Source organism: Denticeps clupeoides, chromosome 14, assembly GCF_900700375.1.
Source record: "Denticeps clupeoides chromosome 14, fDenClu1.1, whole genome shotgun sequence".
Lineage (NCBI taxonomy): Eukaryota > Metazoa > Chordata > Actinopteri > Clupeiformes > Denticipitidae > Denticeps > Denticeps clupeoides.
Window position 1 is genome coordinate 13,919,010 of NC_041720.1, and position 26,051 is coordinate 13,945,060.

General features: G+C 42.7%; 1 protein-coding gene across 1 annotated transcript in view; it reads left to right on the forward strand.

Moving 5' to 3' along the window:
* The window catches only part of LOC114763701 (kelch-like protein 29), a 136,181-nt gene that overhangs the window by 3,139 nt on the left and 106,991 nt on the right, over positions 1-26,051 (forward strand). Inside the window, exon 2 of the mRNA XM_028953460.1 lies at positions 6,248-6,316. The gene's annotated coding sequence lies outside the window, so the exon portion shown is untranslated. The remainder of the gene's footprint in view (positions 1-6,247; positions 6,317-26,051) is intronic.

Consider the following 26,051-nt stretch of genomic DNA (forward strand, 5'->3'; position numbering starts at 1 on the left):
GCGGGCCTGGCGGCGCCGCGGCCCTGCCAGGCTGCGATGTGGGCTCTAGCGGGCCTGTTTATCAGCCTGCGTAATCGCCACAAGTTAACATGACCCCGCCGACCCCATTTGTAGGATGCTCAGCGGGGTCTGTGGAGCCGGTTAGCGCGCCTAAGCGAGGGCTCGATAGATTTCCCTCGGCTCTGGGCAGGACAGGACGCACTTCTCTGGGGTTTGTGGTTCACTGCAGGACTTTTTTTACGAGAAGCTAATGAAGGAGCTTCCTCGTGGCGCGGAATGGAGGGCGCCCGGGCTTGATTTAATGCCGACACTAACGCGCGGCCGCACCGCGCATGGCGCTTATTACGACGGAGTTGCTGCGAGCCTAATGCAGGTCCTCGTATGGACTCAGGTGTCAGACGGAACAGAAGAGACGAGTCTTGAGGGGACGGGCCGGGGACGTGGCTGAATAATTCAAACGAGCCTTTAAGGATAAGGACCCCCATCTCCCGTTTTTGGAGGTGACTCGGGTGTGGAGCAGCGGACGTAATTTATTACCATCCCAACAAGACGGGCCGCCACGCCCTGATCCTAAGATTGCCGGGTAGAGGTGACCTCTTGGCGTCATTTGGGCTATTTAAATGTGCTACTCCAGTCTTGCTTGAACGTGACTAGTGAAAACACACACACGAACACACACACACACACACGCACGCACACGTGCTTCTCAAAGTTTTCAAGGTTTTAGTCGTGTCTCTAATTGCTGTTATTCCCATTAGAGCTCAATCCATGCCTGTTTGCGCACACGAGGCTTCAAAGGACAGAGTCTCCTTGTTCTTCTTTTCCACCGAAGGAGCGGTAAAATGTGCGCGTTTTTTTTATTTCCCACGAACGACTCTGAGAAGATGGGAGATAATCTGTGGCCTTTTTTCACCTCTGCTATCTGCTCGTTCTGATGGAGTGTCACGAGCAGTTGCTTTTTTCGTGCTGTTGCGTTTAGTATCAGGATGTAGAGTATTTTCACGCCGCCGCTGTTTAAGTCCAGTTGAATTTGGAATCAGTTTTTTTTTTCCCAACCGCACCCAACCGAGACTCATGGGGGTTGCCAGTCAAATCACGATGAAATATTGACAAATTGAATGTTGGGTTGCACATAATTTTAGACAAAAACAAGAAAAATGTGTCAATTCAATCTCATTTTAAGGCTGATTCATATCACATGGCCACAGTAAGAACATGGCCAGTTACACTCGTCCACTGTCCTTAACCGCTTAGTCCTGTTACTCAGGACTCATTATCGTGGAGGTCACTTACTGCTGTGCCACTGTTTGGCCCCGCCCAGTTGTAGTGCATGTATATATGTATGGGGTTTTGTCACATATTAGAAGCCTGAAGGAATCTCAGCGATAGGACATCGAGTGTTTTTTTTGTCACATGGTGCTGTGAGTGCTTCAAAATGCTTTGAAACAGTTGAAATATTTTTCCTCGTGCCTGGAAAGAAAATGATGCCACATGTTTCAGGACAATGTGACTTCGACGTTGTGGTTCCCAGTGATCACCAGTCAAAACAGAGATGTAGTTATTTGCTACAGGGATTTGCTTAAATTCAATTATTATTATCTGTGTAGATAATAATTTCATTTGCACTTTTAAGCAGAGGACCCATGATGATGCATTTGAATACTTTAAGTCCGTTTGTTTGCATCCTGGAAAATTGCTACATGAGCGTTCCCTAATCTTTATTAATCTCCGATTGTGTTAAATTGATCGTGTGAATAAACCGGCCCTCCATATGAACTCTGTTGATTAGGGTTGTGAATGTTTTATAATGGTCTTAATGCTCCTCTAATATGTGAGCTCTCTTTCTGAAATTCAGCCTTGGTGCAGAATTACAGCCACTTTGATCCAGGACGCGCCGTTTCTGTGTCTGTAGCTTTAAATGCTAATGAGGAGGAGAGAGGCGGGACGAGGAGGAGAGCGGCCTGTTGAAGTGAGCGGCACCTTGGCGGATCGGGATTCGAACCGGCAACCGTCTGATTGCGGGGCCGCTTCCTTAACCGCTAGGCCACCATTGCCCCCGCTAGGCCACCACTGCTCCTCATTAAGGTCTCATTCACAGATGTCTTAACCAGGCTGAGTGATTGTAGGTCAATCTGGATAAGAGCGTCTTAATAAACGCCTTAAATGACTCTCAAAGTCATTGGATTGCAGTACGCTTTCTGACTTGTGTTTGGAGTTGTGCTATATGAGCAGTCATTCACCTTGACTTTATCTCCAAGACAACGTTGGATTACAAAAATGACACAAAAATGATGCAAACATTACGCTGTTTGCACAATGATTATTTTCAAAAAGAAAATAAAGGACTGAACTGGCACATATGAACGGCATGCATGCTTATTTCCTGCACTCTCACTGGCCGTAGCTCAGAGACAACTTGACCCAGGTCATTGGTTTGAAATCATGGAGTGTGAATCTACTGTTAATTTTTGTTAATTATAGTCAAGAATCTGCATTTTCTGCCACTTAATGATTTGCGGGCGAAATAATTGTGACGGTTGTTATTTTTTCTTCCCAAACCGCGAAGCCGTACTCTGTAGTTGGTTGCAACCCGGGTGGGGTCGCAGCATGCGGCCGTACCTCTTCATGCTGTTCTGCTTCACAGGCATATAATAGCCAGCTGAGGCGCCGGGTTCTGACCCGTGTGCACATGCATCTCCGGGCGACGATGACACAGATTGCAGTGGCATCTACAAACCCCCCCCCCCCACCCCCCGGGCTTCTGAAAGACCCGACAAGAAGAATGGTTTTCCCCATTTCTACGTGTTTCCTTCAGAACCGTAAACATGGATGACGCTTCATTGTCATGGCAGGCCGAGCGGCGTAGTCTGAAATGCATTTACGTTGTCTGCTTAGCTGGAAACAGTGACAGCATCTCAACAGAAGGCACATTTGTCACTGTGAGCCACAGACACGCCGAATTTGAATAATGTGGTTCAGAAAATGATACGTTGCCACATTCGCCTTATAACTCTTGCCAGCGGGTAGCACATTTTTACGTTTTGAAGAAAAAAGAAAAAAAGAACAGATGTCCTCACACTGTCACAAAGTTCATAATCAGTTACACGGCTCTCACGGCGACCTCTGTTGAAGTGGAACTTTATTTCACGATTCTTTATTACCAGAAGCGTATGGTGGAGTGGACTTGAAAGCGCTGTGGTTATTGCTCACATCTGCAGCCAAAGGAAAGGAAGGCGAGAGTTGGTGGAACGGAGGGAGGTCGGGGGGACATGGGGATGGGGGGGGTTGGTAGGCTCCCATGGAAACAAAATCAGAATGGTGTGACAGTTTCTCTGCAGAAACTCGATGGTCTGAAAGGTGTGGAGTACTTGCTAACATCGAGAGCAAACCTGGCCAGTGACATATTATGAAAGGTAATAATGTAACTGTCTTTAAAACACCCATATGATTGGCAACTCTCACTCTCAACACTTCCTTACTCCTTATTTCCTTATTTATGCAAATTCTGGCGACACCTTTGACCTTACGCATTATTTGAAATTAGTGCCAAAAGGCAGAAGCTTGGTTGTGTTGAGTTTCATGCTAGGAAGCCCGACTGTAGTATTGTACGTTGAACTGAAAATAAAATATGACACTACAGAAGCTCTTATTATAAAATCGAATTTGAACTCGAACTTAACTCGACACACATTAGGCCTCATACAATCACCAATTTATATGGCCTTATTAAAGATTCAATACATCGATGTCTCAACAATAGAAATAAAATAAATAAGATGATAAATGACCATATTTAAGAAGATGCTACAATACGACAGATGTAGGTACATGAATAAGGTACATGAATAGTTTCCACTCATTATAAATTTATATTTGTAATCAATATAAAAAGTCCCGGAAACCCAAGTGATATTTTTTCAATAAACGTTGATGTGGCACAATAATAGAAATCTCATATTGTTATTTTGTTACTATGATTAAGGGTGTCGCCCTACAAGATGCCGATTTATCAGGTCCATTTTCCACATCTAAATGCATCGCACTTAGTCTTAAGGAGGATTATGTCAAAAAGCACTTCGGGTGCTCCCATTAGGGGTCGCCACAGCAGATCAACTGACTGTCCGCACAATTGACCCAGCAAACTTTTAAACCGGATGCTCTTGCTGACGTGGCGCTCCCTATTGACCCGGCATTGGGACCGGCAAACGAGTTGGCTGGGTTATGATGTCAAAAAGCCCTGATTGCAATTTACCCATTTTTCTCTGCTACCTAAGTGAACTGATCCTTGACTGAAGTGTAGTGATTGTCACATGTGATACACAGCAGCACAGCACACAGTGCACACAGTGAAATTTTTCCTCTGCATTTAACCCATCACCCTGAGTGAGCAGTGGGCAGCCATGACAGGCGCCCGGGGAGCAGTGTGTGGGGACGATGCTTTGCTCAGTGGCACCTCAGTGGCACCTTGGTAGATCTGGATTCGAACCGGCAACCTTCTCGTAATCCCAACCAACATACTGCATGAGTTAATTATTTTTGTGTGCTTGAAGCGTTACTTAAGCACCCTTTCCACAGTCGTGCCGGAACAATTATCAGTTAAAGGCATTAACCCTCTGCAGCCACAACGCACACCTGTTTGTCGGCGCTGGCGCTGAACTTTTGGATTCGCTGCTTCTCCTGCAGGCTTTCCCAAGCCACACGACTCATTTAATTAATGTTTTGCCTCTATCTTATGGTCTTTAATTGGTCTCAGGTGATTGCCAAGCATTTTGATTAAGAAACGTCATTAAAATTGATGGATTATGCCTGCGAGTCTGTTTCTACCATCAGATAGGTATTTTAATCAGCTGATAATTGCAAACATGATTTATTACTTTCTGTTGACAGGTTAACAATAATTGATTAAGTTTGGAGGTGCTGCTACGTAATGCCCAGAACAAATTTGTGGGTCGTTTTCAAACGCTGAAAAAGGGTGTACTGTTTACTGTAATGCATTTTTATTTTCATGAATATTAATGTAATATGTGGTTTTGGCAGCTATTGTCTTTGGCACCAGTCAAAAAATATATTAGAATAAAACGTGACCACAGGTCATGTTTAATGTTTCTGAACAAGAATCTTAAACTTTCATTTTTTTTTCGTGTTAGACATGAGCAGCTTCCCATTTTGTATTTGCGGCGATGTATGCAAAAATGTACAGTGGAAGAGACTGCGCCCAGCCCTTTTCTTTCCTTTATTAATTTCATCCACCGCTGACTTGACGTGGAATGTCTCATCCGTTTACACGGAGCAAATTAATGCTTGGAGCAACAGATAAATAATGGGATTCCATATGTGGGACCCTGTGAGGGAATAAATTATGTTGTACGGCGCAACATGGGAAACATTCTTAATTTCATGCCAAAGTAAACACTTTCCTCATTGACTAATATTACCCACCCGTGTTCTGACAGAGCTCAGTACAGATGAGAGCAAGACGATTAAGTTAAGGTGTCTGCCGTGGGGCTGAAGAAGGGGCTTTATTAGCCGGTAGCCGTTTGTAATCGGACAAGATTAAAAGTACCTTTCTCCTGTAACAGGAGAAGCAAAAATGACGATGGCAATCGAAACAGTGGCCATACTGACCATAATGGAAAAGGGAATCAATAATTAATTAAATGTTTGGGCTGATATATTATTCGAGGTCATGAATAAAGAATGACGGGGATCATTTTCAGGTAGGGGTGAGTTAAGGTTCTAGGTGAAAGGGACCTCCTCACCGTGGCCTTGCGGCATCATATCATCTCCCAAATACAAAGCGGTGGCTCAACAAAGCCTGGCATCGTGGAAGTCAAAAGGGCCTTGTTGCGCAAACAAGAGGACCATTGTTTGTCGGGAAAAGAATAATGGGCTTTGATCTACGCCCCCACCCACCGTACAAGACGTGAGCTCACCAGACCCCTCGACAAACAGAAAGCCTTTCAGGCCGTTTCCCATGTTTCAAGAGAGTCGAGGCGAATTGTGAAATTTGATTGGCCGCTGAAGGCCTCAGCCCATTTCAAAGCTGACTCGAACCCCTTCTCACTGTTATATAATAACATGCAAATGCAGAGTCCTGTGAATTTGAGGCGGCAAGGGTTTTTGTTTGAAGGGGAAAGCCACGGGCCTTCCTGTGTTCAGATTATCTGGCCGCACTGTGCATCGCCTTCCTCCTCTCGCCCTTATTTACTGGCGCTATTTTTCTCTTCCTCCCCCTCTCTTTTCACAGGAGTACCTGCCTATACTCCAAAGAGCTCATTAGACTGTGATGAACATCATCATCTGCCAGAGACCTAAGGTACGGGCACACCTCAAAAGCTCTTTATTTCATGTCCTGGAGACAGTCTGTTTGGAGTAAAACATAAACAAGATGGACGATGAAAAAGTTCTGCTTTTGGACCATCTGAAACCGTAATGACCATCTCCCCAATGATCTCGAAAGCTGTTATTATGTTATCACATTTATTGTTCAGACTCTGTCCAATAAAGCACTTTTTAATGGCTAGTTTAGCATGCTTGTTCTTACTATTGAAATTGTACATTTTTATTACAGTTTCAAATGTAGCTATTTCCTTGTTAACACAGATGACAGATTAAACGGAAACCCGGAATATTTTGTCATATTATGGGTGCACGCAGAGAAAATCTGTCCATTTCTATCCTGTCGGGAGTGCCATTTTCCAGGATGCTCAATGAGTTTGAAAACAGAAAATCTGTTCCAATAACTACAGTCGATACTGGTTCCTGCAGTGCACAGTGTTGGGAAAGTTACTAATAAATTTTTTTTTCGTAGTACTGCATTAAACACAAACACACAGAGAAAAGAAAATTGCTGGACCAACTTTAAATAGACTTCAAATGTTTTTTTTTGTCAGAGCAGGTTAGCAATTTAATAAAAACATTTAATTTAAGGTTGATTAAGATTACTGATTAATCTGATAACATCGGTATTACAACATTTGAGTATTGGTAACTTGCTCAACATAATCTGAGCACTCGTTCCTGTTTATTTCGTCACGTTCGTTAAATGTCACCTGTCATACAGTACAGGCCAAAAGTTTGGACACACCTTCTTATGTGTTTTCTTTATTGTCATGACCATTTACGTTGGTAGATTCTCACTGAAGGCATCAAAACTATGAATGAACGCATGTGGAGTTACGTACTTAACAAAAAGTGGAGACCTGACCTCCACAGTCACCGGACCTGAACCCAATTGAGATGGTTTGGGGTGAGCTGGACCGCAGAGTGAAGGCAAAGGGGCCAACAAGTGCTAAACACCTCTGGGAACTCCTTCAAGACTGTTGGAAAAGCATTTCAGGTGACGGCCTCTTGAAGCTCATCGAGAGAATGCCAAGAGTGTTCAAAACAGTAATCAGAGCAAAGAAACTAGAATATAAAACATGTTTTCAGTTATTTCACCTTTTTTTGATAAGTACATAACACCACATATGTTCATTCATAGTTTTGATGCCTTCAGTGAGAATCTACCAATGTAAATGATCACAAAAATAAAGAAAACTCTTTGAATGAGAAGGTGTGTCCAAACTTTTGGCCTGCACTGTATGACTTTTTACGCTTTACTTTAACTGTTGCTTAATGAAAGCCTCAGTATGTGCTTGAATACGTTCAGGCTAGACTTCCAGGATTCGGCAAAATACGCAAACGCAACTGTTTCGACTCAGAAATACCAATTCGCTCAGCAGTAGTGAGGCACTTGACCCATGCTTGCGTGTACGTGTATCAGTTTGTAAAATTCCTTCACCTAGCAATTACGGCTTTAGCGCGAGGCTCTCTGTCATTAAGCGCTCAAATTACAGTCGCCAAGACCATCAGGAATGCAGAGCCCCTTCTTTTCCTGGGTAGAGCTCTGATTAAATGGAACTGATTTAATTGGGTTATCCGACTGCGAGCCCCGCTTTTAATATGACACGCCGCTTTGATCCCGTGGGTAAAGTGACCAGCGATGACCCCAGGAGAGCGCCACAATAGTGGGGGGAGGGCAGGAGGGGTGTCTGATCCTCCGCTCTATGTTGTTAGAACCATCTTATTTCCCAAAAGCATTTTTTTTTCTGGCCGAGTTGTTGGGTTAGTTTTTGGCTCCAGGCAAAAATTGAGAGTTTGTGATATGAGTGTTGAGCTGGAGCATTTTAGAGCATTTGGAGCATGGCTACACAAATTTGCAGATAGATTATCAGCACTTCTATACAAACACCCTGATTGGTGAACCAGTGAATGTGGAGGCGAACATGTCCCAAAAAGCGTTGGGAAAATTGGTCTCAATTTTTTTAATTGTGTACCTGTTAGAATTCCAGGATGGCCGGTGGCCGTCGGTCGCAGAAATGATGGGTTCTGAGTGATAAATGGCACGCCACAGCACGATACGGAGAGTGTTGCGGTGGCAGGTGGGAAAGTCGTCCAAGCACAAAGTGCCATCAGTGGGGTGGGAGCGTGGTCCACTGCTCAGGGCAATGAGGTGTCGCCCTACAAGATGCCGAGGGGACTGAACAGAGCTGTGCCCTTGACGGGGTCTCATTGCTTGGAGTGCCTACCTGTGAGCTCTTTGTAGCCGCTTGTTTAGGTAGACAGCATTAGCTAGTTTTTACTGCGGTTTCTGTAGCTTTAATGCTATTAGATCTGTGTTCAGTGCCTAGAACGAATGCTCTCTGTATTTACTCCCTTGGAATTAATTTTCGAACTGACACTTAGCACGCAGCTCTGTGCTTAGCAGCAGAAAATAGCATCCCTTTCGTTTGCATGGTATTTCCACACTTAATTTGAATTTTATTTTGAATTCAAACATGCCCAGATGCACATTTCTACATATTCACTACGAAATTATTTGATTTCTTACTAAAAGTGTGCTCCTTTCTTGTGTGTGGAGCATTGTGTGCTAGAAGAGGCTCCAGCATCCCCATGACCCATGACCTTGGTAAGCAGTCTTAGAAAACTAATGGATGGAGATGGATGCTCCTGTGGGATTTTCACTGACAGTTTCTTGGCTGATAATGCAGCGATAACCAAAAGCTTACAAGCAGAACCTTGAAAGATCCACAACCGGAGAGAAATGTTTTTTATGTGAGTGTTCCATTAACAAACGCTAGAGCATTTTTTTATTGTAGTATATTGTTACTGTTGTTTTAGAATTTGCTGCTTATTTGTCCCAGGCTGGGCATGCCACCCTGAAGTAGTTGAAGTCTATGAGCCCATAGGCGGACATGTGCGCCGGCAGTAACAGGAACATTTTAAATGATTAAGACGTCTCAACTGCATTGGGAAGCAGAAACAGTGGTGTTGGGGGAATGGGATAAGGCCCCCAGGGGCAGCCACCCAGCAGGGGTCATAACATACAATCGCACTTGTGCCATTGAGCCTAATACGTGTGAATGAGCTGCTTTCGCCTGCCATGCTAATCAGGATGGGCACACAGTGGATTACTGACTGCTAGTTTAGCCATAACAGCTTTTTAACTCAAGACAAAAACAACAGGGGAAATGCATTTACCAATTTGCTGTGTGATTTCTCTGGACATTTCTGTGTGCATCTTTTTCACAGTGGTCCCAGGGTTAGCTTGGAGGCTTAATTCTCGTTACAGAATTAAGTGCTTCATTTTGTCAGATTGGTGCAAGGAGTACATATCAGGGTTCTTGAGCAAGACACAATGTATTGTGTTTTTTTATTTATTAGAAACCCTCTGACATTATAAAGAAGAAACCACAGTGCACATACATATTTAAGAAAAAACTATTTTGTGATATTTTGGGATCTTGCTTTAAAAGATTGGTCTCCTTTAGGAAATGATGCTTTCAAGAGGACACCTGCATATACATGCAAACATATTGCAACATCACAAAACACAGAGTATTGCACAAAGACCACAATGATGCTACTGTATATCTTATCTTATAAGTCCATAAACTGTTAATTAATATTTGCCATAGTGTTTCTGTAAATTAATATAAAAAATTAAGTGAAAATGAAGTGACTGTCAATGTGATACACAGCAAGCACAAAATGTGTCCTCTGCTCTTAACCATCACCCTTGGTGAGCAGTGGGCAGCCATGACAGGGATTCAAACCGGCAACCTTCTGATTACGGGTCCGTTTCCTTACCCACTAGGTCACCACTGCCCCAGAGTATCATGGTAGACAATGAAAAATTTTTTTTCTTGCATAGTCATTAGATTTGACGTGGAACTGCATGCTCTATTTTTGTTCCACCATTAAGACACTCAATTGTGTGCCGCTTTTATGTACATGTACCTAATGAGGTTGTTCATTTCAAATGTAACACATCAGTCGTTGCCATCGATATTAAACAATACATCCACCAGAGGGCAATTCAGAGACTAAAAGTAGCGGTCAAAACAGAGGCAGATGTACATTTACACACTTTTTTTTTTTACCTCACCCTCTCTTTAGACGTATACCACTATTTGCGACTGTCTTGAACTGTACTGATGTACTGATCGCAAAACATCCAGTGGCACTGAAAACATTCAGATTACGGACTGAAGGCTCTCTCCTTATCCATCTGTAATGCCAGTTAGGTGAACTGGCCGCTAAACTACACTTGGTCTTTGTGTTTCATGCCGTGATGGAATCCTGACCTGGACAAGAGACTGGACAATGGCCTCAGACCTCAGATGGATCTCGCGTTGAGAACCCATACCTGTTTGAGATCAGCCACTGCCATTTTTGTGCAGCGAGGGCACTTTTGATGGACAGGTGGAGTGGCATCTTCGGAAACCTCGAGTGTTTTTCCCATCTAAATGCAGACTGCAATTCCGCCCAGAATTCCAGGGGTAGCGGCTCAGAAAGCTTTTGAAGTTTCAGCCATTCCTTTCATTCCTTGACGTTATTGGATGGCCATTTGAACGGAGCATGGTCTCCCCGCAGTGGTTGTGCTCTGGTGTCCATTGGTGCAGTATTCTCAGAGACAGCGGCCGGCCATCGCCGTGTTTCTTTTACAGTCGGTAGACATTGACAGTTTCTGGCCTTAATCTGACTAATGCACTCGAGGCCTGGTGCCAAGGTGTGTCCCCTGTCTGATGAACAGTGGGGGGCGAGGGGTGTGTGTGTGTTGTGTTTGTCTGCATGCGCTGAAGATCCTTCGTCAGTAGGGTCACGCTGGAGCTCTGCCAGCAGCTTGAATGACATTCCAAGCCACCGGTCGGGGGATTTGGCGTCCCCGTGTCAGAATAATGTGATAATTGCTCACTTCAGAGCTACTGAATGCACACCATTTACCTCATAAAATATTAGGCAGAGGAGGTGGGTGGGGAATAATTTTCCTGAACGGTCTGTCTGTCACATCCACTGCGGGCGTGTCTGAAGACCCTCTACCGGTCTTCTCTCTGGAGTCGACTCCTGGCCCGGCCTCTGACAGGTGACATCCTGGAAGCGGCAACCCGTCCCTGACTTTCAGTCCGCCAGTCACTTCTGCCATTCCATCCGAGGGAAAACGTTACTGACTACACTTGCTGACGTGACGCATGCATTTCCTTCAATTCGGGAAGATGAAATAAGCCTCACAGGGATGAAGTCCGACCTCGTCCCCTGAGGTGGGTAACAGTTTATTTGAAGTAACAGGGAAGCTTTTGCAGATGTGGAAAAAACAATGTTTACCTTCAGTGCAGGGGAAATAAAATCGGCACTTGAAGGCCGCCACGTAAAGACGAGGCTCTTACTATTTTAAGTTCTGAGTGGGAAACATGAGTCATATTCATCCATAATTGCAAATATCTTAAATCCCCTGAAGTGTGCATTTAGCGTAGATTATAGAATAGTGCTAAATTTTGCAGAAATGATTCAGTGCATTCAGAATAAACCTTGCAAGAGGAAGGGGACACCCCCATTTTTAAAAAACGGGTTCCCGTTGCGATGTGAAGATGTATGCATGTGTTCTACCTTGTAGAAGATCTGTGGCAAAACAAATGACTTTTCATGAAAAACAATAAAAAGAATGCCTTCAGTGCCTGGGCTGCATGAATATTTTAATCAGTGTTTTGTGCACCGTTTTGCTTTGATCGCAGCAGTAAGTCTGGCTGCACAAATTTCTGTTAATTTTAGCGCACCAGGATTCAGGACTGGGAAGTGTTTCAAATTCTTCTGTGCAGTAGCGGGCTTCTCCTGTTCATAGGTCTTGTCGAAGGTCTCGTTGAATTGATGTTAGGGCTCTGGGTTGACCTTTCCAGGATGTGCAAGAAACAGCTGAAAATGTTTCCAGCTAAGTGTTTGAAAGGCTGGTTCTATGGGGTTTTCTCACAATTCGATTCAAATATGATGATCAATGCACCAATTATCGATGCGTCACAATGCATTCCCGTCAATTTTTCTAAATTACTTCATGTTTTCCTATAAGTCAGTGCAATGAAGGTTAAGGACTCAGGTGAGTGCGGACTGAACGGCGACGAGGTCTTCACTCCTACCTGGAGTACTGAGCTGTACTCAGTCACCACCGGCACTACTACTAAATCACCAAGCAATGTCATTATGATATAGTCGATTATGTTCTGCACCGCATCAATGCAGAGTTGTCTACGTCTGCATCGTAATGCATCAATTATCCACTGCTGCTTATGTTGGGGTTTGTTTACTGATGTATTTATGTAAATAGATAAAACAAGAAACAAGACTACTTTTTAGTCATCAGCTATTTATTTATATCAGTGGTTATTTCTGTCACACAGAACCGAGTTAAAACACCCATGAACAGAGTTTAAAATGGGACGAGCCCAATGTTAATATTATATTAATATAAATGATATTATAAATATATTAATAAATATTCTAAAATATTTTTCTTGTTTCATCTATTTATTCAAGCAAATCCTGAGGAAACATTTGACCTTACAAAATTGCACCATGTTTAGTGAGTAGTTCTGTGCTTAGCAGCAGTTTGAAAATAGTGCCCAATAGTGCCCCTAAAGTGTCCAATGTGTGGTCAAGAATCTCAACAGGGTATATAATTACAATAATATGTTGTATAACTCCTCAACCATTTTTTTTAGCTTTTTGGTTAGTCTAAAAATCTCACATGCTGAAAGAGAAATAGCTCCAGCATTATTTGTCTTTATTTTGCCTTCCCTGTAGAACTCTTGATAAGATGAATCAGTATGAAGATTAGTTATCAGATAATAATCATTGAGCATTAGTTGTCCCATGGCTTTGTTGTAATTCACTATACTCATTTGGTTGTCTAGACATTGTGCAGAAAGTCTTTTTTGATGGTTATTGTTTGTCTCCGGCTCAGCAGGTCACCTGTGCTCTTGTGTCTGTACGGTCATTAAATAGATTCCATAGAGGCTTATTGACTAGGCGGATGTGCCATGCATACAGGCATCCTGCTCCATAGGTGGAAAACCTGTTTTTTTTTTTCTTTTTGGCCTTACCGAAGATTAATTCCGAAACCATATGGAACTTCCCTAATGTGCCCCTCACTTTGTTGCAGCTTTGTTGCATAACTCAACATAATGAGCACCATTTGGTGCAGGCCGCTTAAGCTGCAGAGGAAAAAAATGGCCAAATCTAAACGCATTTTGTCATAGCTGAGATTTAGCAGCGGGCCTTGGAGCACATGTTTAAAATTAATGGTGTACAAAAGGTGATGACAGAGCAGTTGAAGTAGCAGTGTTCAAACTTGTAAATGGGCTGATGGTGATGTGGGAAAATGGATCTGGCAGCCGTCTTGCGTTACATTATGCCCACTGCAAGTGGTACCAGACGTTCAGCTGCTCTAAAGTACCCTCTCAAAAGATGAAAAAAAGCATGTAACAAAGTAGAAGGATTACCAATTTATGACGAACTGAATGAATAAGTAGATAAACTGAGTTTTGATGGCATTTTGCTGCCATTGCAGAGCATTAATAGTGAGAGATCTTCTATATTCTGTGATGACATTTTTCTGTCCTGATGGCAGGGGTGCCTTCAGAGATGGTGATGTCCACATCTACAGGACAAAAGCATCCCAGCACAACACCTATGGGAGATTTTGGGGCAAAGTCTTATGTCTGGTATAAATTTTGTCTTTTGCTAGTCCAAGATGAAATTTGTGAAACAACTGTGGCCACATCTTTGGTTCTAATTTTTTTTTATAGTGTTCGAAATTTAGGTTCACCGTCTCACAGCGTAAGTTGGAACATTGGTGCCTATATGGAAGAAATTGGACAATTTGTGATTTTACAGTAGCTTTTGGTCCTCAACACCAAACCTTGTCATCTTTCTTTTAATGTTCATATAATTTGTTATTTTTGTGGTTATGGTCATACTTCCAGTATAATGTTTCAGGGCGATCTACACCAATCATCTACACCAAACAAAACAACTTTATCAGGCTCCATCTTGGTAGCACACATACAGACACCAATGTGAAACAAAGAAATAGGGTTTATTAGAAATACACAGTAGGGCAGAAAAATAATTTGTGCCCTTGTTATATCTGGGGGAGAAGGCTGCCACTGTAAATATCTGTACAAATCTGTATGTATAATGATCCTCTGATATACAGTGTATAGCTGTGGGAAAAATGGCACGTTTCTCCAACCCAATGGGGCGCTGTTCATTATGGCTATTTTCAAAAACAGTTTTGCAAAAACACCAACATTGAATTTGTCATTTAAAGAACCAAGGCAAAGTTGTCTACGCATGTATAAAGGGGACAAATTTGTTTCTCGTGTGCTAAATATAAATCAAAAAGAGGGAACACATTGTAAAGTCTGGTATCTGTGTGCATGGAAGATTACTTGTTTGATTGAACTGATGGCAAGATGTGATGTGTACCATGATTCTGTCCCATTCTGTCATATGATCCTGTCATATTATATTTTGCCCAATTTTTTATTCCAAAAGCCTGCTCAACCCCCTTTATAGATAAGATTAGAAAACCCTATTGCGGTACCACAGCAAACTGACCAAATTCAGTGTTTTCAGTAAATGCATTAACCTTGACGTAAATCATACCAGCCATGAATCTGAGGTTTGTGATATCGCAGCTGTGAGGGTGGGGCCGAAAGCAGGCTCGATGGCGGGATTGACCTCAACAAGCTGTGATTGCCACCTGGGCCAACAACTGCACCTAAGCAATCTGGAATAATCTGGGATGCATGCGGGGGGCCAGAGAGACGTACTGAGCTGTGGGTTTATGGGATTTGCCGTGGCCTCATTTCGCTCTTTCATTCCATCAGTGTAGTTGTCAGGAGACCCCATGACTTCCATCGGGCTCAGCCGACATTACAATGGCTGTGTTTTGTAGCTCAATAATTTATAGGTCTAGGTTGGAATTCCTCTTTTTTTTTAGCTCCTAGGGCCATTAAGGTTGTCATTATCATTATGGTAGAAACTGCAAAAACTGATTTGAGATCAGTGTACAAAAGCAGCATCTTGCCAAGTGTTCTAAAGCTCAGCACAGACTGTGAAAGGCTGGAATGCAAATTATGTTTGGCTTCTTATTTCATCAGTAGGTATTGTCAGGGCAAAAGTCTAAGACCCATGCATTATTATCACGTTTTCTCATCTTTGAGCACCTCCGCAGTACTCGGATCACTGCTGATAGCCTCTTTTTTTTGGTTTGGTTGGACTTTCCATGGAGGGCGAGCTGGTGAGAGCTGTCGAACTTTTCAAATGCCAAACGGTCAGTTGACAGGCACCATGGAGGCACTTTCCATTCGGCGTCCCAGAAGAGCTCTCCGTTATCGTCTCCCTGTCGCACTGCATGCACTTGTGCCATGCCGGCCCGAAAGGTTTCTCACGCCTGCAGATGCCTGTTTTATCTTGCACGTATTTTACCTCTTTGCCCATCTTGAAAGTGCCTTGTTTTGTTACGGCGGGAAAAAAAATCAATATTTTGATACCACTGTCAGCGCAGAGGAGCGTGATGGTTGTCATTTCACTTAATTGCTGTTGATAATGCCATCAGTGCTGTGCCCTTAAAGTAGGTCAGGACCTAAATGTGTCTGACGTTGGCAGAGCTTCACTGTGCTTTACTTCTATTACATGGTTATTACAGCAACCAATGAAATGAAATCTCTTCTGCGAGGTTATAGATCCGTTTTCTATATCGTTTAGGAGAAAGGTAACAAAAACACTTATGCTCATGTTGCTGATGTCATTTTTAGGATCTATGGTTCAAATAAACATGAATTTGATTTGAATGTCTGTGTGCGGTGAGCAAATTATCAAGGCTCACAATAGCGAAGCAAGCCGCACATTGATTTTTATCCACCATCAAAAGGCTCTTTTGCATTCTTTAATCATGATGTAACTTATGGTCAAGGGTTGGACATGGCTAAATTGCAATATTTTTAACATTTTCTCCACACCACTTTGGAAATTTTGACACTTTATTGCATAAAATGGCACAAATATAATGAATTTAAACAAAGTGTCCCAATCCTGACATTACCAGGTCCTTTCTAGGTCCCTTGTTTTTTTAACCAAGTCATCCGCCTAGTAGTAATGTTACTATTAGTGTGCACTGGACACATGTACCATGTAGGGAGAAGAAGAAAGTCTTACGCCAAGGCCAAGGTCACGAGCTGAAGGGGAGTGTTTTTTGTTCTTCATTCTATTCTGAGGTTAATGGGGCATCGGGGCGGCCCAGCACTCAGGCCTCGGGTTAAACCCAGCCTGGTGCTTTGAAAGGGCTGAGAGCACAAGTCAAACAGCTGGATAAGCCATTAGGTAAAGCCTTCCTGCAGGTCTGCATCCGAGCCTCATCATTGTTTGCTCGCTGCAAACTCTTCATTGCCTGAGTGGAGCAAAGAGGGCCTCCTGCTGCTACATTTTGTCAGATCCGAAGAAGAGGATGTTCAAATCCATCCAACGCGTTCACATGTGCCATACATGAGCAATGCATGAAATCATCATGGTTTGAGGGTGCCGGATGTCTGCAGGCAGAGCATTTTCTGATTTTTTTTATTTAATCACAAATATTATGATCAGCTTATTATCTGAAGAAAAAAAAAACATTAGAATACAGAGATGCATTCATATAGAAGATGACCTTGAATTGTAATTATAACTCATTTACAAGCAAAGGTTCACTATTACACAATGTTTAACTCAATAGCTGGATTGGAAAATGAGTCCTGCAGGTCTCCAGCTGTGGAGTTTGCATGCTCTCCCCATGTTGGCGCTGGTCTCCTCCGTGTTCTCCGGTTTCCTCCTGCTGTCCAACGGCATGGACACTGGGTGACTTATCAACTCTGAATTGTCCATTGGTTTGAGTGTGTGAGCGTTTTCCCTGCCTCGCCGTGGAAGAGTCTCCGCCCTGCGCCTGCAGTCACGACCTTGAGTACTATTTCACCTAATACTAGCACACAAGCCCCACATGTAGTGCACAGCTAGGTACTTAACACTAGTTTGAAAATAGTGTCCTCTCAGCCACTTAAAATGCACGATTTAGCACTGAGATAATTACATTTGCAGCATTACATAACTACATTTACGGCATATTGCGGTATTACAATCAGTAGTGACAGGGACAGTCCCCCTGGTAAGTGTCTTGCTCAGGGAAACAATGGTGTTTAGTAGGGTTTAAACCTGTGACTTTGTGGTCTTCCGATTAAAAAAAAAAGTGTGGTATCCACTAGGCTACAACAGCCCTGTGGAAATTACCGTTATCTACTGGTTAGATGGCATCTTTTTTAAAAACCTTTACAGATGCCATTTGAAAATGAACACCCTTATGAAATTTAAAGGTGTTACAGCCTGCCAACAGTTGCAGTAATGTATTATTTTACTAAAGTTTAACTTCCGATTTCTTATGGTTGATTCTAAACCTAAAATATTTCCAATGCCAAGAATACAGTTACTCCTGTAGACGCTCTTTGTGTTCATGATCAGACATGCAAGTCGCCATGACAGCACAACTTGCTGTTTGGGGTGTTTTCCAGCCACTCAGTACCATCTTTGTTAAACATTAGCATTTGCACACTTGTTGGCTTTGTGCTGTCGCTAAAAAAAAAAGTCTTTGGCATTCGCTTGATCTCCTTTGCCAGGGAAAAATAGTCCTTCAACATATTAAATCAGGCCTCACTTTCTGTCCCAGCCGCCTCCTCCGCGACGCCGGGAAGACCTTGCCGGAGTATATGTACTCATTTCAACCCCCTTACTGCCATCTGTGCCGAGCACGCTGCCTGTTTCCCCGCACTTTATTCCTTTTTAAATTTGAATGCCGAGCAATCAGGCTGGATGGCATTGATGTGCTTTCGGAGTTTGAATTTGAGAGTCAAATTCCTTTCACCATCCAGCTTCTTCTTGAAAACAGATTGGGTGACGAACGTCGCGGTGAGGGAGTCTTTCACCTCGTACTTACATGTTGTCAGGGACGGGCCAGCGTTGCAATTGACGGAGGCAACTGCTATGCCGCAATAGCACATCTCGTTTTTTCTCATTGCTCTGAAAGGTCCTCATTCATATTCATGGCCCTGCTCAATGGAAGTTTGTGTGTTTTTTCCGGAAAAAAAAAAATCCCTCGTCAAACGGTACATGGGAGTGGCGCCATTACTGTGCAGTCTGATGAAAAAGTGGCACGATAACCAAATTCTGGTGTGCCGACTGCAAGCTTCCACCGCGGCAGCCTAATGATCCGCCGTCTGTTTTTATCACGCATGTTTACCGTTGATCAGAACAGTTCCCTCCTTTCCCAGCCCCTTCCGTATAGTCCCTGCGCTGGAGCCGCAATAATAAGCCGCGTAGACAGACACTTTTGAGAACGTTCTCAGGGCGTCTTACTACAAACAGTGAAAGGGCATTGAGACGTAATGAGGCATCACAGATGGATAGACTCGGGTTCTGAAGCCGTAATGAAATCAATGTTTCTCACAGATAACATCTATTACTATCAATTGCGGGCGGAGCGCTCTAAGGCCGAACGGATTGGGCGTTTGATGCCTTCCCAGCGGTGACTCGATAATTAACCGACAGACATTCACTCTTGGCTTGAGCTAAATCGAATTGACACTAAACAAACAGAACGTACAGACGCAGGGACGGGATTATTAGGCACGGCCCGTAAAAAAAACTGTATCACGGTTACCTGTGGCTTCCATTCAGAGGTTGAGCGGCATGACTGCAAATGCAGAAGTAATCCCTCCTTGCCTGAAATATGATAATATCCATGAAACTGTATCAAGCCCAATGCGAGATAATATCACAGGCTGGGAGCCCTTTCATTGTGAGATCAGAAAACGGCTGATGGCCTGAAGTACATACAGAACGGGCCCGTAGTGTGAGGGTTGAACACTACACAAGGAAGAAATGATTAACAGTCAACATGTGACAGAATGCCTCATTCGCCGTGACATGCGTGCATCACAGCTACGTTGAGAGGCCAACTTAGAATTGCCTTTCCATCTAGTGTGCATGCCTTGGAGAACCTGTGGAAGCCCACATCATCATGAGGACACACAAAGCTGGACCCTGGGTTCGAACTCACATCTTTGGAGGTGTGAGACCACAGCATTACCTGCTATGCCACCACATGGCCTGAGATTGGAACGAAGGTTTCTGTTTAATCTTTTCATCTGTGAGTCTGTGCTGAGAATTGGTTGTGGAGGAACAAAAAAATTAGCCAGTGTGCACATGTGCACTTTTTCAGTGGACAGATGTGTTCGCATTACAGTTAGATACAGGTCACTTGTAATTAAGAAGGTGAACCGTCACAGGAAGCTAATATGATTGGAGCAAAAAAAAGAGAGATGGAATTGAACAGTGAAGCCTGTAATGTGAATGCAGCCTAATTATTCTGTTATGTGGCCTGACCTCTTTTTTTCTGTCTTTGCTGAACTGTCCTCTCCATTATGGTTCATTTTGTCTTCTATTGATCTACACAATATGGGCAGTGTGACAGAAATGTCACCTTTTCAAATTGCTTTCATTTTTTTATTATTCTTTCCCAGATCTCAGCAAATGCTCCACGCTGGTCCATCTCTGGATGTAACCATTTTGTGATATTTTGTTCGCCCTCTGGTTCGATATGAAAAATGGTTTCCTTTGTTGATGTAGCTTATATTGCTGAGGAGTAACAATGGCTTGAAATTTAATGAGATTCTTCCTTCATTCATGAAAATACTTTCATTTTCAGATGCATGTATCCATGCGTTCAACTCCAAAAATTGGGAATATTCCAAAAATATTCTGGTGATTAATATGTTGTAAATGGTTCCTAGAACATTCAAATGATGTTTACTGCACACCTCTTGATAAGATTACAGAAAGATGCCAAGTGCATGGAGTAATGCAAACATGGCAAAAAGTTTAGTGACCAGACGTACAATACTGAAAAAAGGCATTTGGAATAGCAGTCAAATATTTGTATGGTCAGTCATGAGTTATACAAAATACCAAAGACCATTGTGTTGTATGTGGGTGCTATACTTTTGCTTTAGAAAGGGGTTCAGTAATGAAGAAATTTTAATTTGCCACGGTGCTTAAGTAGATTTTTCATGTGTTTGTCCCTTTTTACATTAACTCCACTACATTTCAAAGCCAAATATCTTAGTTTTTACCCTAATATATTATGTGAAATCTGTCTTTCCTTTTTACATATGAATTATTACATGGTGACAATATACAGCAAGCATTCTGTAACCCTCTTCTCATGTCTAGCAGGTAAACACAACAGCTACAAACACTGCAAAACCCGCCCCCTAATATCACCAATGCATCTTTTTTATGACTTTATACAAACACCAGTTCCTATTATAGTAAACATGATTTGGCCAGATTTGTAATTAAACTTACCCTATTCAATAGTCACCATGTTTCACCTAATGCAAGTGGAATGCTTTCAATGTTTTGTGCTTATTTCACTTATTTCACATTCAGTCCTCAAATGCACCCTCCCAAGGATTTGAACCCTGAATTGATAAATACTGGTTGTTCTTTATTCACACACCTCAAAGCCCTGCGACCACTGACAATCCTCATATTGAAATCCCTTCTACTGCTTCACTTTTCCACATGTAAACATGAAAGTTGCTCATTTTTGACCAACTTTACAATAATTTTCATCCCCTTCCCCTTCACTTCCATGCATTTTACGATCATCTCTGTGGCTGCGAGACAGAAATGCCTCCAAATTATTGGTTCCTTTGTACCGCTGAGCTGGTGTCTGCTCTCCTGATGTCGGAGAGTGCTGCCGGCGAACACCATTTTGTACATTTACTCTATAGCTGGTCTCTCCCCCTTATTGAAATAATGAATCATCCTGATGTAGAACTACAGGGATAACTGTCTCTGGGCATTGTTTGACGGCTCTGCTCCTGTAATCTCATCAGTTTTTATCTTTTTTTTTTTTTTGTCATGAATTTTTGTGTCTCTGTAAACATTTAATGCAGAGAAGGAAGCTGCCAAGTGCTGGAAGGGTGATAAATTCAGTCAAAATATTCCCCCTTTCTTCAGTCATTTGGCAGAACACTGAATATGCTGTTTCTTTTGCTTATTTCTGCCATAAATTTTCTGCGGCTGAATAATCAGTGCATGCCTGATTAACACAACCCCAAAGGAAGTTGTGCAATGTAAATATGTTGTTTTTCTTCTTTTTTTTCATAGAGAGATAGAATCGGATTTATTTTCCTTGATATCTTCAGATCCTAGCCAAACTTTGAGAAAGTAATCAGAGGTGAAAGGGGGCCGTAGACGGTGCGGAGAAGCTGCTTCAGGTCCGAAAAACTGTCAGATCATCACATGGCTGCACCGTCATCTGTGTCGCATCAACAATGGTGATGGCTGTCTGCCGAGCTCAGTGTAACCTGACAAACTGAAAAAGAGCGTGTGTGTGTGTGTGTGTGAGTGTGTGTGTGTGTGATTTGTCTACAGTGGCCTTCAAACAGGGGACCAAGTTTCAAAAACCAAACAGACCTTGTATTAGGGTGGGTGTCTCATCACACCCACACTAACGAATTAACATTTTTGCAATTTCACCAGAGTCAAATAAACCTTATTTGCCTCAAGATTGAAACCAGATACAATGATGAAATTCAAAAATAAAAAGTGATCAGCTAAAAACATTTCGTTTAAAGCTTATATCTGAGACAGATTATTAGTTGTAGATGGGGAATCTAGAGTATCAAGGTGAAACAGGAAAAGAAATCTTAGAGGCAGAGTTGTTCGTCTTCTCAGTACTTCAAAAATGGCTGAACCCAGGGGGGCAATGGGATGCTGCGGGGGTCCAACATTATAACAGCAACCACTTGATTGTTCCATAATCGCAACACCAGCAGCTGACGTGCTAATGTTTGTTTGTTTGCAGTAATAGCCCCTAATATTTACCCCCCCCCCCCCCCCCCCCCCCCCTCAACTAATCAAATCAGTAATTTGTGTTTGAGAGAGAAAATTGAATTTTTTGGAAGACTATTAATTTTGCGTTTCATCAGGGCTCGGCAGCTGACGTCACGAGAGCTCGACTGGCAGCCAGTGTTTACCCACGCTGAAATGTAAGAAAGACGTCCTTACAGATGACATTGCTGACATTGGTGACACCGAGAAGCTGTCACCGTGGAGATCAAACTAATGTGCTGGATTTTGACAGTTACTACTGAACACGTCACGTCGTCCCACAGGGCCCGTGACCGTAGATGACAATGAGTTGGCAGCAGGTTTGAGATGCTGGAACCCTGGTACCTGGTACCCTGCTCGTGCTGTATTCTCACGCAAGGTTAGGTCTCCTTAAGGGATTTCTTTTTTTTAAAATTTTTTTTAAAACTGAGGTCTGGTTAAATATGGATGGACTTACACATGGATCTGGTAAGGGAGCAGAAGAACAAAATCCTGCTCACACTTTATGTATACACTTCTTTACTTTTCAAGTCAATCACTTCCATTTCATTAATAACAGCAGGTTTGAAAGCCACATTTTGTCAATTTAAAGCACCAGAAAGCATAGGGTGCAAGTAACATGAAAATGTGTTTTATTTGTTTTAATTCAGAGGTTTGTATTCAGTGTAAAATGTAATAATGGCTCATCACACACAATTTAAAGATCAATGACAGATTGCTATAGTAATGCCACGTGTACCTGATACAAAAGATTCGTGTTTGGAACAAGGATGACACTGTGAGATCAGCGCTGCTCAGTCTTAATAAAACAGTGAACCATATACAGCATGCAAAATAAAGGGTTAAATAACTTAGTAATGAATAAATAATGATTAATGGGTAATGATTATAAAAATCGTCTAAACAACAACAACAAATCCCTTTCACCACTGAATGCCACTGCTGAACTGTGGTATTTATTGGATTGTATTTCATCAAATTTTATTACTAAACTCTGACTTCATTTTCCTGAACCAAATGTCAGCCACACGTCTACCTTCAGAATTAAAGTAATTTGCAGTTTTACAAATATGTCAGTGCAGCTATTGGTTCTGAAAGGCCAGTTGTTTTGTTTGGAGTGACGGTGACCTATCCTGGAAAGACAGGGACAGGGGACAGTCCATCACTGGCTGAAAACCACACGGCTAATTAACCACATAACCTGCCTGGACTGTGGACTGGAACTGGCCATCTTAAGCAGGCATCCACACCTACCTGGAGCCAAAAAATGATCAAACTACTCAGCCCTGTGGAGTTTGGAGCCAGATTGGCGGTACCTTTCCTCAAAGGTTTCCTTAAAAGTTCATGATTGACAAAACTTCAGTTTCGACCAATCAGTGTTACAAAAGCAATCTTGAGATATTTTCCACGGCCTAACGTCTGTGGCAAATCAGGGCCATTGTGTCGGATTTTTATGTCTTGGCTTTAGCGTTGGAGGCGCTGAAAGGTCTCGCTTTTAGCGCTTCTATTTTAAGCTTGAATAAAGCCTGTGCAGAGATCCTGTTGTCATCACACTGGGGATCTTGCCATTAGAGCGTTTGCCTATTGAGACTGGCATTATTGCGAGCGTTTTCCCTGATTGCGGCGATGACCAGATGACCTTTTGCAGTTGCAGGCAGTCGGTAGTTAATCCTCCTCTCTGCGTGAACACTACAGGAAAAAAAAGAGAAGAAGAGGAGGAAGAAGAAGAAGGGGGGGGGGGGGGGGTCCTCACACTTCTCGTGGTTCCAGCTAAGAGCTTGGCTAAAAGTACATGTTCTTTTCTCACCCACACACTCAGACAGCGAGAGAGAGAGAGAGAGAGAGGAGCTTTAGACGCAGGCGGGGAAGGAGAACGAGGCAGAGATGGTCCTCTGTGGTGCTTAACAAGTGATGATCTAGTATTGTACTCAGCAGTGTCATTATTTATTTCTTTTTTTTTTACAATGTGTTTTTCTCATCATGTCCTCATCAAGGACATGGATTCTCACTTGTTCGCACTCTCTATTGCCCCCCCTCCCATAGCCCATGCTTATCTCGCCAGCAATTACTTCATTTTCCACTAATAAGACAGATGATGTCCCTGCACCTTTTCCGACAGGCCTAGGCGACATAGCGCTAAATTACATCCATTGGCACACCATAGCATCCTTCTACCTCGACCACCTACATTGGTGGGCATGAACAACTGATGGAAGCCCCTGTTTATTTCCTCTTTTTAATTTGTTTCTTTTCAGAGCCCTATTTTCAAAGCAATATAATAGACATTGTGCATGGGATGTGTTTGCTAGTGTAATGCCAAAGAGCATCTAAAGTAACACCTCAAGTATATATCTCGGGGTGGTAGTAGCCTAGTGGGTAAGACTCTCACCAATGAGCCAGAAAACCACAAATCCCACTTACTACCATTGTGTCCCTGAGCAAGACACTTAACCCTGAGTGTCTCCGGGAGGGGGACTGTCCCTGTAACTACTGAGTATAAGGCGCTCTGGACGAGGGCATCTGATAAATGCCATGAATGTAATGTAAATGGAATATTATTTTTATCACATTTGGACAATTATTAACCTTCAATAAAAAGGTTGTGTGAATATTGTTTTTGGCTCTTGCCAAATCTCTTGCTTCAATCTGAATCAATTCTTACAGTCCGGTGCCCGTGTCTCCAAATTTACTCTGTATAATGACCTTATGATATTATGTAAAGTTACCACAAACAGGTGATCGTACCTGTACTGTGACGGCAGAGTGTGCAGGAATGAATACAATTTACTGAAGCCCTGTTCACAATGTGACTTTTTGTTGAAGATAAACATTCTGGCAAAACAGTGTTGAGTTCATGAATATTTTTCCATTTTAAGAATTGAAAGAATCCTTTCTGTGTGGGTGTGGTCCTCCTTGCCATCCACGGCAAATTCAGAATGTTATAGTCTTTCATTGAGTTATCCGTTCTTTAAAGAATGACTCTCGCGAGGATGATGAATGACCTCAATTCCAAGAAAATTGTGGATCGTGGTGTTACTCCCGTGTCCCGCATCCCCTAATCTGACATGATGTGGGACGTAATCACGCGCTGCTAAGCGGCATCCGACCCAGCTGTGCCGGAAGTATGCTGAGTCAGACATTCCTAAAAGCGGCGCCCTTAAGTGATGCGTTATCGATTTGCCCTGCATGTTGAGGGGTGGGGGTTGGGTGTTTGGCAGTTGACCTAACCCATTTCGCATGTACATGCAGATTTGCGCAGTTTATCTGACATGAAAATCCATTGTAGGCCCAACGAACACTGTGTATAGTCACTCCATTGTAATTGTGTACTTTTCGAAAGGACAGTGAAGTAGCTAAAAATCATTTGTTGTTGAGTGTTACCAGTCTTGCAGACTCACATATCATCATATCCAGCCGTATGAATAGTTTCTTCAAGGACAAGACCCTGTGTTGCTCCAGGAACATTATGAAGAATGTCAGATAAATGGATGCATGTAATGTCAGGTTAAATAGTTGGCAAATTATCTTGAAGGTCGGTATCCAATGCATTAGAAAGAGCCACTCCTTTGTGGTCTTATCTGCTGTTTCTGTGTGTTGTTAACATGACTAAAATTAACCCATCACTGAAGCTCTGTTTGCGGACCGGAGAGTGGCAGCCTAATGCTTCTTTGTGTTCACAGAATAATGGACCCTCGCTCTGTTGCGGAAGCATTCGTGGCTAAATATAATGCCTTGGACACGTAACCGGGGCA